Below are 15,443 nucleotides of genomic sequence, written 5' to 3'. Positions count from 1 at the left end.
CTATGAATTTTGTTTATATCATCAAAAAATTCTTCTATTAATTACACAGGGTTCTCAAAAAATAAGTAAAAAAAAAACTTAAAATGAATTCGCTATGGAACTCCACATGAATACACTATAAAACACTCTTATGATTAATGTTATCACTTTGTTTTACGGACCTTTGGCATATTTGCTGACAACAATTATTTTAACGGTATAAAAAAGAAAATAACTGATTGCCCATTTCAAGTAGAGTAAATTCGGCCAAATGTCGATTCCGTCTATCGTATACGCGAATGGAGGAGTCGCATGTGCAACAAAACACAAATTTTGCTCACAAGGGAAGGTCACGATGGTGTTACACGGGGTTTTCAACCGGACTATTTTCTTTAGTTTTACATGTCGAAATATGGAAAACCCCAAAGCTTTTCGGGTGATGGACCAGTGGTGTAGCCAGGAGGGGCTCTAAAAGGGGCAATTTTGTACGTATATTATATTATTGAGCTAATTGGGAATTTGAGGATTTCATAAGAAATTAAACAATAATTTAGTCAGCAATTATTTAATTTGGAGCTCATTCAAGTTTTCATCTTTTTCCCGCAAGGGTTTTTCTTTGATTTCTCTAGTATTGAATAACCATTCGTAAAACTTTCAGATTGTTTATTATATATTTAAATTTTTTACACCATGTGATTTATAGTGACCATGCCAGCTGAAATTATCCGTTTTTAATTTTAAAAACGTCGTGGATGTTGTTCTATCGATATTAATGTAATAAATCATGACCAAATCTGTCTCAAAGGGTCTAATTCGAAAGACTTTTTTTATTCTTTGTTCTGAAGATATGGATATGAATCGTATTTGACATGTTTAGCATTTGAGAATGCCAACAAGTGTATAACATAGAACTTCTTCAAAAACATGGCTATTTTTCAAAGCAAGCCTTGGAAACACTCTAAAACATTCATATACCCCTCAATGTGTTGCAAATATTCAATAGTATTCGATGTACTACGGCTTCATTAGCGCTTATATACGCCAAGATGTGAAAATTTATTGCTTGTTATACTCTGAATCAAACCGTTAGATCATCATAATTGTTGTAAAGATCACCTTTTTTTCAATTACAGTCACCTCACAGTTACGGATAGCACACAGATATGGATCAGAGTTGGACTAAAACGGTAATATCTCATCAAATAAAGTTGCAATTACGCAGAACATATTTTACCTACGTGAACCATAAATCTATACAGCATCACAATCAATTTAAATATGCTTAAGCATATTGTTTCCGTCTGTAGAAAATAAAATGTCAATCGTATTCCCAGAACCGTTAATCTATAACTGTGGGCATTGAAAACCATACGACAGTTATGAATCAAAGATAAGACGATTCCGAAACAAACGCCAAAACGTATGGTTTCACTTACACACCATTCGTTTACCTCGCAGGCAAATTGTTGTTATACAGTTTTGATCCATAATATGAGGCGATTTGAACCATAATAGGGATCTTCCTCTCCCTCTGATCAACATCTGTGGGGAGGACATCGTTTGAAATTTCTATCGAAATCGACACTCGCGACAATCGCGAATTTTGAGGTGTATTCTCAAAAACAACTATAACTGGTACTGCAGGAAGGTTATTTTGTTTGATACAGCGTCACCATGTTTTTAATCTTAGTTTGTTCTGAAAAATGACCCTTAGTTGATCCATAACTGTGGGGTGACTATAACAGCTTCCGAATAGATTCAGAAGCCAAGTTTGGCCTTGATTCAACTTCAAATTAGTGAGTGAATAATAACATTTCAATAAATGTTGATGTTAAATTATTTGATTCAAATTATTTAAATGAATTATATATGATTTTTTAAACCAAATCTGTCAGAAGTACCGAAAATATAGATTTTTTGTTTCAGAGACCATTCCTTTCATATCGCATTCAAAAATTATATTTTGTCAAATTATTAGCGCTTTTGGACGTTTTGTGTGATTATTGTACTTTTGGCCAGTATTTGTATGGATCGCGGGCAGTATGCGTGGTCGTGTGGTTATGGTGCGTTTTGTCCATGGATATGGTTTCAAATCCCGGTGGTGGCAACAATTTTTGTAGTAGCCTTGTGATAGTTATCGTGATGATAAGTTTAGAGTCGATAAAGGTGGATCAGTGAAGATCGGTCTTAACTAATCGTCAGTATAACGACCAACAATCATACAGTTCACGAAATCTATTTGCCGCAGATTAGTGTTAACAGGTATAATACGCACCCCTAAGGAAAATAAATTCAAATAGCAGCAAATGCATTATTTCCATAGTTTTTGATGTCGAGGAGTTATTTATTTTATTGGTCATGCTTTGCTTAGTTTTTTTCTTGATAGGTAGCTTCTAAAAAGGGTAGAAGACGTTTTTCGTAAACAGTCCAAATCTTGACGTTTCCAAACAAACCGGGCAAACCTTCCCGTAGAAAAAGTTCCACGGCGTTGTAGGAATATTGCGAAAGAGAGTTGTACCACTTGCTAAGCTTAAAAGGGTCCATTAACAGTCGTCTTCCGGTAAAAGTGTTTGTAAACAGTACAATAGTAAAGTATGGGCTTCATTTACAACGAGGCTTGCTTATCGGACGCAAAATTTAACGTCAAAATCTGATTTTCGATGTTAATTGAATTTCTATAAGTTGTTTATACTTCTCATATAGGGTGCGCAACATCATTTTTTCGCGGATATTTAAGATATGTAATACCATTTATGTGTAATTCACTTTGCTTTCTCGTGTTGGCCATTTTTGATTGCCGTAATTTAAAACTAGCTAGCTATCTTGCTTTGTAGTTGGGTACCACGCCAAACCTAGAGAAGGAGCTTCTTAAACTTTCAGGAAGCAACGTTTCAAAAAAGCAGAAATCCCCTTTCAATTTGCATCAAAGTACCTCCCACTCCTCCCTCTTGAAACGCAACCACCGAATAGTGAGCGGACGTGTTCATAGCATTTCGCAACTTATTAAATTATCCATCGGACAATAACGCTTTGGCAGCACACTCGGTCCCGATGATGGTCCATTTCTGCCAAACGCCAACCAACACTCCACACCACGACTCAACCAGCTAGCTATTCTACTGCTCCTGTTGAAGTTCGCTTCCGCATCGATAGGTATTCCCCCAAGCCCGGGGAGAAGTGCTAGCGGAAACGTGCTTCGCAATGAGATACGAGTATCATTCTTCTACTGACAGCTTCCTATTTCTTATCTGCATACAGTCCTTTCCTACCGAGTTTCACAAGGGGATCGACTAACACTTTTTCCCACTTCCCCGCCTGGCACTGTGTTGTTCTCCCGGGGAACAGGCAAAGGACTAACTCGAGCAAGGATTTCGGTTTAATAAAAACGATGGTACATGACACAGATACGGAATTTCTCTCCGATGAACGAAGCAGCGACCATCATGTGGCTCGGAATTTTCTCTGCTTCGACAGACCAATCGACCGACTGAAGAGTGTTGGAGTCATGGACGTAGCCAGGATTTCCATTGAATACCTTAAATAACTCTTTCCCATATCCGAACTTCCAGTGTTTTCTTGTGAAAGCGCAGAGGTCTAATCGGGTTCCATAAAGCAAGTAACACGTCAGCATTTTCCTCTCACCCTCAATTTGACCTGCATTCGGACCGGTGCTGTTATTGTTTGTTATTATAATGAGATCATAAGTACTTGTACATTGAGGATGCTACTGATCCTGAGTAGTACAGCTGTTCTTGCAACAGCAAGGCTGCTGTTATTTATCAAGCTTGTTATAACTTGTAAAATGAGAGAGAATTCTGCAATGCGTGATTATTTAGTATTATCCTTCGGTCAGAAGAGAGATAATCCCCTAGCTCCACCCATGGTTGAAGTATTTCATTTTTAATTGGAATATTCGATCATTCCGCTTGAGTGAGTTGGTGCGCTATGCCGGAACCAGGCAAAGGATTACTGATTCGCTCTTGAGACAGCTCAAGCAAATGATTGAATCGGATTTAGACCGATAATTCGATGAGGGAACATCTCTCGCCATATCTTTCAGTTTCGAAAATGGATTGGAACCGATTCGGAGGTGTTAAATTAAAAATCAATATTTTCAAGATGATTGCATCGAACATCGACTCCGATCGACCGTACCATACCAAAAAGCCCCTACACCCACTCCGTGAGAGGTTCGAATCGGGCACAAGTTCACCTTTCACAATGTTGCGAGCTGACGAAGGTAAACCAGAAAACCCATTCACCAATCGTGTTGCAACACACAAAAAAGTGCATTTTTCATCAGACTGCCCCAACTGCAACTGCTGAAGTCCTCTCGAAGGCAGCACCAACTGGGACCAGCTTCCACAAACAGGCAAACAGTGAAATATAGTGCACAAATTTTATTTATAAGGCCTCTGAACCAACAACGCGAGAAGCTGTGAATGTAAAAACGCCACCAAGCGACGATGGAGAGGCGCATTAGCATAAATCAGACACACTGCACTAAACTGCAAATGCACTGCTCTGTCGTCATTCCGCGATGGGAGCGCTTAGCGATAGGGATTTTACCTGGGAGCACAGATCATGAGAGTACGATTCCGGGCCCGGATCGAGAAAGCGGATGTACTAAACTAGTCTGACTTGATGGAGAGTTCTTCTTCTTCTTGGCGTTACGTCCCCATTGGAACAGAGCCTGCTTCTAAGCTTGCGTTCTTATGAGTACTTTTGAAGTTTTTGGATGAGAGCTTTGCCAAATCTGCCATTTTCACGTTCGCATCCTGGGAAGTCGGGGAAGTTCCCATTACGAAAGGTCCCGAGGTGACCAAGAATCGAACCCAGATACATTCAGCATGGCTTTGATTTGTGGTCGTGGACTCTACCCAGACAACCAAAATGTACGTATAACGAAATCACCTGGAGGCTTTGTATGTGCAAAATTTCACTTATAAGATGTCGCGAAAAGGCCTTCTACGTATAAAAGTGGAGGCGATATGCGTGCATATATGATGCGATGAATAATAACATACAATGCGAGTGTATAAATATCCTACCTAACTAACCTGTGATCTTGTGCAACTTAACTTATGATAACAAATGTTGATTTGACAGCTGCTACGGATTGATGCGACTTACTTTGCACGAGTGTACGGGACGACACAAAATGTACAAAAGAACTCAGAAAATAAGTGTTTTATGCGAGGAAACTCATTAATCTGACGAGTTTATCCACGATGTTTTGCGGGTTTGATGTAATTTGTATGAATAAACTAGTTGTAACGTGAACTTTCATGCGATTTCTGGTTGTCTGGGTATTATTCGACTAATGAAGACCCCTCGCTGTAGACTTGGGGACCAGTTTGGAGTCAGATGTGGAGAGAGTGTGTCATTACAGCAGCGAGTTCATCGTAAGAGCATATGTTAAATCAGCTGAACAGATATCCGTTGGAGATTGGAGAAGGTTTAACGTGAGAAAACGGTAAATGGTGATCGTATCGAGCGTTCGAGCAACTCCCACGCCTGAGTGCTGACAGAAGTGGCACTTTCAAATGGCAAATTGTGTAGAATTATGAAGAAATCAAAGCAGCAGTGAAAACGAAACATTCAATTGGAATCTTATGAAACCTAACAAAGTTTTGCAAAACCTTACAAAATCTTAAGAAGTATTACAAAATCTTACAAAGCCTTTCCAAATCTTTCAGAATTTTTCAAAATCTCTGAAAATTTAGACAAAACAACAAGAAAACAAGAAGACAAGACGACAAAAAGACAAGAAGACAAGAAGACAAGAAGACAAGAAGACAAGAAGACAAGAAGACAAGAAGACAAGAAGACAAGAAGACAAGAAGACAAGAAGACAAGAAGACAAGAAGACAAGAAGACAAGAAGACAAGAAAGACAAGAAGACAAAAAGAACCCAAGAAGAACAAGGAAGAACGACACGAAGAAAAAGAAAAAACAAGAAACAAGAAGACAAGAAGAAAGAAGACAAGAAGTACAAGAGACAAGAAAAGAACAAGAAGACAAAAGACAAGAAGACCAAGAAGACAAGGAAGCAAGCAAGACAAAGAAGACAAGAGACAAGAGAAACAAGAGACAAGAAGACAAGAAGTACAGAAGAACAAGAAGACAAGAAGACAAAGAACAAGAAGACAAGAAAAAGACAAGAAAAACAAGAAGACAAGGAGACAAGGAAGACAAGAAGACAAGAAGACAAAGAAAAGACAGAAGACAAGAGACAAGAAGACAAGAAGACCAAGAAGACAGAAAGACAAAAGACAAGAAGACAAGAAGAACAAGAAGGACAAGAAGAACAAGAAGACAAGAAGAAACAAGAAAAGACAAGAAGACAAGAAGGCAAGGAGACAAGAAGGCAAAAGACAAGAAGACAAGAAGACAAGAAAGAACAAGAAGACAAGAAGACAAGAAAGACCAGGAGACAGACAAGAAGACAAGAAGACAAGAAGACAAGAAGACAAGAAAAGACAAGAAGACAAGAAGACAAGAAGACAAGAAGACAAGAAGACAAGAAGACAAGAAGACAAGAAGACAAGAAGACAAGAAGACAAGAAGACAGAAGACAAGAAGACAAGAAGACAAGAAGACAAGAAGACAAGAAGACAAGAAGACAAGAAGACAAGAAGACAAGAAGACAAGAAGACAAGAAGACAAGAAGACAAGAAGACAAGAAGACAAGAAGACAAGAAGACAAGAAGACAAGAAGACAAGAAGACAAGAAGACAAGAAGACAAGAAGACAAGAAGACAAGAAGACAAGAAAGACAAGAGACAAGAAGACAAGAAGACAAGAAGACAAGAAGACAAGAAGACAAGAAGACAAGGAAGACAAGAAGACAAGAAGACAAGAAGACAAGAAGACAAGAAGACAGAAGACAAGAAGACAAGAAGACAAGAAGACAAGAAGACAAGAAGACAAGAAAGACAAGAAGACAAGAAGACAAGAAGACAAAGAAGAAGACAAGAGACAAGAAGACAAGAAGACAAGAAGACAAGAAACAAGAAGACAAGAAGACAAGAAGACAAGAGACAAGAAGACAAGAAGACAAGAAGACAAGAAGACAAGAAGACAAGAAGACAAGAAGACAAGAAGACAAGAAGACAAGAAGACAAGAAGACAAGAAGACAAGAAGACAAGAAGACAAGAAGACAAGAAGACAAGAAGACAAGAAGACAAGAAGACAAGAAAGACAAGAAGACAAGAAAGACAAGAAGACAAGAAGACAAGAAAGACAAGAAGACAAGAAGACAAGAAAGACAAGAAGACAAGAAGACAAGAAGACAAGAAGACAAGAAGACAGAAGACAAGAAGACAAGAAGACAAGAAGACAAAGAAGACAAGAAGACAAGAAGACAAGAAGACAAGAAGACAAGAAAGACAAGAAGACAAGAAGACAAGAAGACAAGTAGACAAGAAGACAAGTAGACAAGAAAGACAAAAGACAAGAAGACAAGAAGACAAGAAGACAAGAAGACAAGAAACAAGAAGACAAGAAGACAAGAAGACAAGAGACAAGAAGACAAGAAGACAAGAAGACAAGAAGACAAGAAGACAAGAAGACAAGAAGACAAGAAGACAAGAAGACAGAGACAGGTAGACAAGACAGTAACAAGAAGACAAAAGAAAGACAAAGAAGACAAGAAAGACAGAAGACAGAAGACAAGAAGACAAGAGACAAGAAGACAAGAGACAAGAAGACAAGAAGACAAGAAAAGACAAGAAGACAAGAAGACAAGAAGACAAGAAGACAAGAAGACAAGAAGACAAGAAGACAGAAGACAACAAGAAGACAAGAAGACAAGAAACAAGACAGGACAAGAAGAAAAAAAAAAGACAATTGATTTTCTGATTTTCTGATTTCTGATTTTCTGATTTTCTGATTTTCTGATTTTCTGATTTTCTGATTTCTGATTTTCTGATTTTCTGATTTTCTGATTTTATGATTTTATGATTTTCTGATTTTCTGATTTTCTGATTTTCTGATTTTCTGATTTTCTGATTTTCTGATTTTCTGATTTTCTGATTTTCTGATTTTCTGATTTTCTGATTTTCTGATTTACTGATTTTCTGATTTTCTGATTTTCTGATTTCTGATTTTCTGATTTTCTGATTTTCTGATTTTCTAATTTTCTAATTTTCTAATTTTCTAATTTTCTAATTTTCTAATTTTCTAATTTTCTAATTTTCTAATTTTCTGATTTTCTGGTTTTCTATATTTTTTAAATATTTTGTTATATTTTAAGTTTTATTTTATTACTTTCCGATTTACTAATTTCTGTAAAGGTTCGCAAAATCTTCCCATCGTTACGCATTATGCGGCCTGATTGCCTCCATTCTCGTAATGGCACAAACCTGACTGAAGTGCCACAAATCCCACCCCCGCTTCTAATGGACGTTAATTATACTTTGCGGTAAAAAGCCCGACTTGAGTAGTGTCGCGCACCCAGCCATCATCAAAGCCTGTCACAACGGAAGAAGTCGGCGGCGTTAACAACCGTGATGACGGCTATGAGCCTGAAAGCCGAGACGAGAGGTGGCAATTGTAGGGTTTTAATAACTGCCAATTTTCGCACAACCTTGCGTTCTCTAGTGGGCTCTTCTCTCTGAAGTAAGTGGTTTCGGTGATTTTCCCCTCTGAAACGGCTCAAAAGTCTTTGTAGGGTAGTTCACACCATGTAGTTATATTTTTTTTTCGATTTTAACGAAACTAGGATTGTTACAAAATGCTAATCGCCTTCGAGTCGTTGAACGCCTCTTTGATGTTTTGCAGCACACATCTAACGGACCGCGGAACTTTATGGGTGGCAACATCGCAATTTCATTAACAGTTCGGCAAAAGCGGCTTAAAGCAGCGGGGGAGAGCCTATCAACATTGCCATTAATTACCTGCTTTAAAAATGTGCTCAATTTACATTTCGGTTAATGCTTCATTATGTGCGTTGCGTTGTGCGACTACGCATTATGCGCAGTTTCCATATTATAGGTGGACAAAAATGTGGCTGCCATCTTCTGCCATATTTATGAATTTTGTAATAAGATTTGATTTTTTGTTTGATAAAAACAAGTTTTCGAGACAAACTTTTGAAAAGGGCCAAAATTGGGATAATAAATTTTGCTTATGGTTCACCTGTGCGATTAACGTTGCTAAAACACTCGTAAATTTGAATGCTGACATAGTTACATCGATGTGATTCATTTTGGGGTATCAATTATTCCTCGTAGAAGTGTTTACTATAGAATTAAGAACAAGAAAAGTTCATCAGAACAAGTCATATTTTTCGATTTTTTGGCCACCCGATCGCCCACTGTGGCTCGGAGGGTCTATCGGGCTCTTGATTGACGCAAAACGATGTAACACGATTAACATGCACGGCACTTATCGTTCCAATTTTGTTTCTCTCTGGTTTTTACTTTCAGCACAAACTGCAAAACGAGACGACCTCGATGATTGGGTGCACGTTCCTCACGTTAATGGGATAAAAGGTATTTAATAAAGGCAATTATCCAGCTAATATTGGACGTGTTTGGAGGGAGTGTTGACTATTCAATGCAATGCGGAAATAAACACCCTCGAAGATTGGATTGTTATTTTGACATAAGCAAATTACAAATTGTGACACATAAATATTTAATACTTTCGACCTTCTGACCTTTCGTCCTTTTGACGTTTTGTCTTTCCGTCATGTTGTTCTTTCAAAATTCTTTTCTCCCGACCTATTATCCCTTCCACTTTTGACGTTTTGTTCTTTAGACCTTTTGTCTTTTTGACCTTTTTTCCTTTCGACCTTTTCTACCTTCGACCTTTTCTTTTTTCGATCTTGTTTTTGTTTCGATCTTTTGTTGTTTTGACTTTTTGTCCTGTCGACAATTTTCCTTTCAATGTTTTGTTCTTAAGACCTTTCGTCCTCAAGACCTTTTGTCCTTTATGCCTTTTTCCCTGTGGACCTTTTGTCCTACCGATGTTTTGTTCATTCGACATTTTTTCATTTCGACCTTCTGTTATTTTGACGTTTTGTTTTTTCGACCTTCTGTCCTACCTTCCTATTACCCATTCGACATTCATCATTTCGACATTTTGTCCTTTCGAATTGTTTTTCCTTTCGACCTTTTTCCTTCAATCTTCAATCTTTTCGTCCTTTTGTACTTAGGACCTTTTGTTCTTTCGAAAAGATTTTCAACTTTGTGTTATTTTGACGTTGCGTTCCTTCGACGAAGGCTCTGTGTATTCGTTGTTCTGGAATTCGACGTTTGGAAATTTGGCGTTTTGTGTTTAACCCGTTACTTAACATGTGAGTAACTCTTACTTTCTGTTTCTTGTTCAAATGCGATTTAAGATAAGCTCAAATGGTCTCCCAATTTTACCAGCGAAGTTGACCATTAGAGAACGTCTGCCTCATTCTTATTAATCCTGGAAGATCAATAACCGGCATTTTTAATACTACTACTCTTCTCCCTTTTTTTTTCAACTTACCCAACTTTTTCCATCGTAGACCAAACTTTTTTTTGCCGTAGACACAATTAAATGATTGCATTCTGTAATTACTCGCCACAGATTAATTTCGCGTTGCTCGAGCGCATAACTCACAACCGTAATCGAAGAGAATGATTGTAATCCTACTCCCGTCCCGTCAACCACACCAAAGCCATAACCTCGTAGGCGGGCAGCGGTGTGCGGTTATGGGTTCGATCCCAGCGCTGGTTTATTATTTAATTATCGGATTTGTGAGGTCGAAAAAAATCATCTGATTGATTCACCTACGTTATCAGTTGAAGAATTTTTATTTTCATTCGATTTCGATTCGATTTCGATTCGATTTCGATTCGATTTCGATTCGATTTCGATTCGATTTCGATTCGATTTCGATTCGATTTCGATTCGATTTCGATTCGATTTCGATTCGATTTCGATTCGATTTCGATTCGATTTCGATTTCGATTCGATTCGATTCGATTTCGATTCGATTTCGATTCGATTTCGATTCGATTTCGATTCGATTTCGATTCGATTTCGATTCGATTTCGATTCGATTTCGATTCGATTTCGATTCGATTTCGATTCGATTTCGATTCGATTTCGATTCGATTTCGATTCGATTTCGATTCGATTTCGATTCGATTTCGATTCGATTTCGATTCGATTTCGATTCGATTTCGATTCGATTTCGATTCGATTTCGATTCGATTTCGATTCGATTTCGATTCGATTCGATTCGATTTCGATTCGATTTCGATTCGATTTCGATTCGATTTCGATTCGATTTCGATTCGATTTCGATTCGATTTCGATTCGATTTCGATTCGATTTCGATTCGATTTCGATTCGATTTCGATTCGATTTCGATTCGATTCGATTCGATTTCGATTCGATTTCGATTCGATTTCGATTCGATTTCGATTCGATTTCGATTCGATTTCGATTCGATTTCGATTCGATTTCGATTCGATTTCGATTCGATTTCGATTCGATTTCGATTCGATTTCGATTCGATTTCGATTCGATTTCGATTCGATTTCGATTCGATTTCGATTCGATTTCGATTCGATTTCGATTCGATTTCGATTCGATTTCGATTCGATTTCGATTCGATTTCGATTCGATTTCGATTCGATTTCGATTCGATTTCGATTCGATTTCGATTCGATTTCGATTCGATTTCGATTCGATTTCGATTCGATTTCGATTCGATTTCGATTCGATTCGATTCGATTTCGATTCGATTTCGATTCGATTTCGATTCGATTTCGATTCGATTTCGATTCGATTTCGATTCGATTTCGATTCGATTCGATTTCGATTCGATTTCGATTCGATTTCGATTCGATTTCGATTCGATTTCGATTCGATTTCGATTCGATTTCGATTCGATTTCGATTCGATTTCGATTCGATTTCGATTCGATTTCGATTCGATTTCGATTCGATTTCGATTCGATTTCGATTCGATTTCGATTCGATTTCGATTCGATTTCGATTCGATTTCGATTCGATTTCGATTCGATTTCGATTCGATTTCGATTCGATTTCGATTCGATTTCGATTCGATTTCGATTCGATTTCGATTCGATTTCGATTCGATTTCGATTCGATTTCGATTCGATTTCGATTCGATTTCGATTCGATTTCGATCGATTCGATTCGATTTCGATTCGATTTCGATTCGATTTCGATTCGATTTCGATTCGATTTCGATTCGATTTCGATTCGATTTCGATTCGATTTCGATCGATTTCGATTCGATTTCGATTCGATTTCGATTCGATTTCGATTCGATTTCGATTCGATTTCGATTCGATTTCGATTCGATTTCGATTCGATTTCGATTCGATTTCGATTCGATTTCGATTCGATTTCGATTCGATTTCGATTCGATTTCGATTCGATTTCCGATTCGATTTCGATTCGATTTCGATTCGATTTCGATTCGATTTCGATTCGATTTCGATTCGATTTCGATTCGATTTCGATTCGATTTCGATTCGATTCGATTCGATTTCGATTCGATTTCGATTCGATTTCGATTCGATTTCGATTCGATTTCGATTCGATTTCGATTCGATTTCGATTCGATTTCGATTCGATTTCGATTCGATTTCGATTCGATTTCGATTCGATTTCGATTCGATTTCGATTCGATTTCGATTCGATTTCGATTCGATTTCGATTCGATTTCGATTCGATTCGATTTCGATTCGATTTCGATTCGATTTCGATTCGATTTCGATTCGATTTCGATTCGATTTCGATTCGATTTCGATTCGATTTCGATTCGATTTCGATTCGATTTTCGATTTCGATTCGATTTCGATTCGATTTCGATTCGATTTCGATTCGATTTCGATTCGATTTCGATTCGATTTCGATTCGATTTCGATTCGATTTCGATTCGATTTCGATTCGATTTCGATTCGATTTCGATTCGATTTCGATTCGATTTCGATTCGATTTCGATTCGATTTCGATTCGATTTCGATTCGATTTCGATTCGATTTCGATTCGATTTCGATTCGATTTCGATTCGATTTCGATTCGATTTCGATTCGATTCGATTCGATTCGATTCGATTCGATTCGATTTCGATTCGATTTCGATTCGATTTCGATTCGATTCGATTCGATTTCGATTCGATTTCGATTCGATTTCGATTCGATTCGATTCGATTTCGATTCGATTTCGATTCGATTTCGATTCGATTTCGATTCGATTTCGATTCGATTTCGATTCGATTTCGATTCGATTTCGATTCGATTTCGATTCGATTTCGATTCGATTTCGATTCGATTTCGATTCGATTTCGATTCGATTTCGATTCGATTTCGATTCGATTTCGATTCGATTTCGATTCGATTTCGATTCGATTTCGATTCGATTTCGATTCGATTTCGATTCGATTTCGATTCGATTTCGATTCGATTTCGATTCGATTTCGATTCGATTTCGATTCGATTTCGATTCGATTTCGATTCGATTTCGATTCGATTTCGATTCGATTTCGATTCGATTTCGATTCGATTTCGATTCGATTTCGATTCGATTTCGATTCGATTTCGATTCGATTTCGATTCGATTTCGATTCGATTTCGATTCGATTTCGATTCGATTTCGATTCGATTTCGATTCGATTTCGATTCGATTTCGATTCGATTTCGATTCGATTTCGATTCGATTTCGATTCGATTTCGATTCGATTTCGATTCGATTTCGATTCGATTTCGATTCGATTTCGATTCGATTTCGATTCGATTTCGATTCGATTTCGATTCGATTTCGATTCGATTTCGATTCGATTTCGATTCGATTTCGATTCGATTTCGATTCGATTTCGATTCGATTCGATTCGATTTCGATTCGATTTCGATTCGATTTCGATTCGATTTCGATTCGATTTCGATTCGATTTCGATTCGATTTCGATTCGATTTCGATTCGATTTCGATTCGATTTCGATTCGATTTCGATTCGATTTCGATTCGATTTCGATTCGATTTCGATTCGATTTCGATTCGATTTCGATTCGATTTCGATTCGATTTCGATTCGATTTCGATTCGATTTCGATTCGATTTCGATTCGATTTCGATTCGATTTCGATTCGATTTCGATTCGATTTCGATTCGATTTCGATTCGATTTCGATTCGATTTCGATTCGATTTCGATTCGATTTCGATTCGATTTCGATTCGATTTCGATTCGATTTCGATTCGATTTCGATTCGATTTCGATTCGATTTCGATTCGATTTCGATTCGATTTCGATTCGATTTCGATTCGATTTCGATTCGATTTCGATTCGATTTCGATTCGATTTCGATTCGATTTCGATTCGATTTCGATTCGATTTCGATTCGATTCGATTTCGATTCGATTTCGATTCGATTTCGATTCGATTTCGATTCGATTTCGATTCGATTCGATTCGATTCGATTTCGATTCGATTTCGATTCGATTTCGATTCGATTTCGATTCGATTTCGATTCGATTTCGATTCGATTTTCGATTCGATTTCGATTCGATTTCGATTCGATTCGATTCGATTTCGATTCGATTTCGATTCGATTTCGATTCGATTTCGATTCGATTTCGATTCGATTTCGATTCGATTTCGATTCGATTTCGATTCGATTTCGATTCGATTTCGATTCGATTTTCGATTCGATTTCGATTCGATTTCGATTCGATTCGATTCGATTCGATTCGATTTCGATTCGATTTCGATTCGATTTCGATTCGATTTCGATTCGATTTCGATTCGATTTCGATTCGATTTCGATTCGATTTCGATTCGATTTCGATTCGATTCGATTCGATTTCGATTCGATTTCGATTCGATTTCGATTCGATTTCGATTCGATTTCGATTCGATTGATCGATTCGATTCGATTTCGATCGATTTCGATTCGATTTCGATTCGATTTCGATTCGATTTCGATTCGATTTCGATTCGATTTCGATTCGATTTCGATTCGATTTCGATTCGATTTCGATTCGATTTCGATTCGATTTCGATTCGATTTCGATTCGATTTCGATTCGATTTCGATTCGATTTCGATCGATTTCGATTCGATTTCGATTCGATTTCGATTCGATTTCGATTCGATTTCGATTCGATTTCGATTCGATTTCGATTCGATTTCGATTCGATTTCGATTCGATTTCGATTCGATTTCGATTCGATTTCGATTCGATTTCGATTCGATTCGATTTCGATTTCGATTCGATTTCGATTCGATTCGATTCGATTTCGATTCGATTTCGAATTCGATTTCGATTCGATTCGATTCGATCGATTTCGATTCGATTTCGATTCGATTCGATTCGATTTCGATTCGATTTCGATTCGATTTCGATTCGATTTCGATTCGATTTCGATTCGATTTCGATTCGATTTCGATTCGATTTCGATTCGATTTCGATTCGATTTCGATTCGATTTCGATTCGATTCGATTCGATTT

General features: G+C 37.5%; 1 protein-coding gene across 2 annotated transcripts in view; it reads left to right on the top strand.

Moving 5' to 3' along the window:
• LOC5565109 overlaps window positions 1–15,443 on the top strand; it is a 623,899-nt gene that overhangs the window by 274,365 nt on the left and 334,091 nt on the right. For both annotated transcript variants that reach the window (XM_021840464.1, XM_021840461.1), the window contains exon 2: window positions 9,412–9,477. The gene's annotated coding sequence lies outside the window, so the exon portion shown is untranslated. The remainder of the gene's footprint in view (window positions 1–9,411; window positions 9,478–15,443) is intronic.

The sequence above is a fragment of the Aedes aegypti genome, chromosome 2 (assembly GCF_002204515.2).
Source record: "Aedes aegypti strain LVP_AGWG chromosome 2, AaegL5.0 Primary Assembly, whole genome shotgun sequence".
NCBI lineage: Eukaryota > Metazoa > Arthropoda > Insecta > Diptera > Culicidae > Aedes > Aedes aegypti.
The sequence above is the reverse complement of the archived record's forward strand: the minus strand, read 5'-3'. Positions and strand labels throughout refer to the sequence as shown.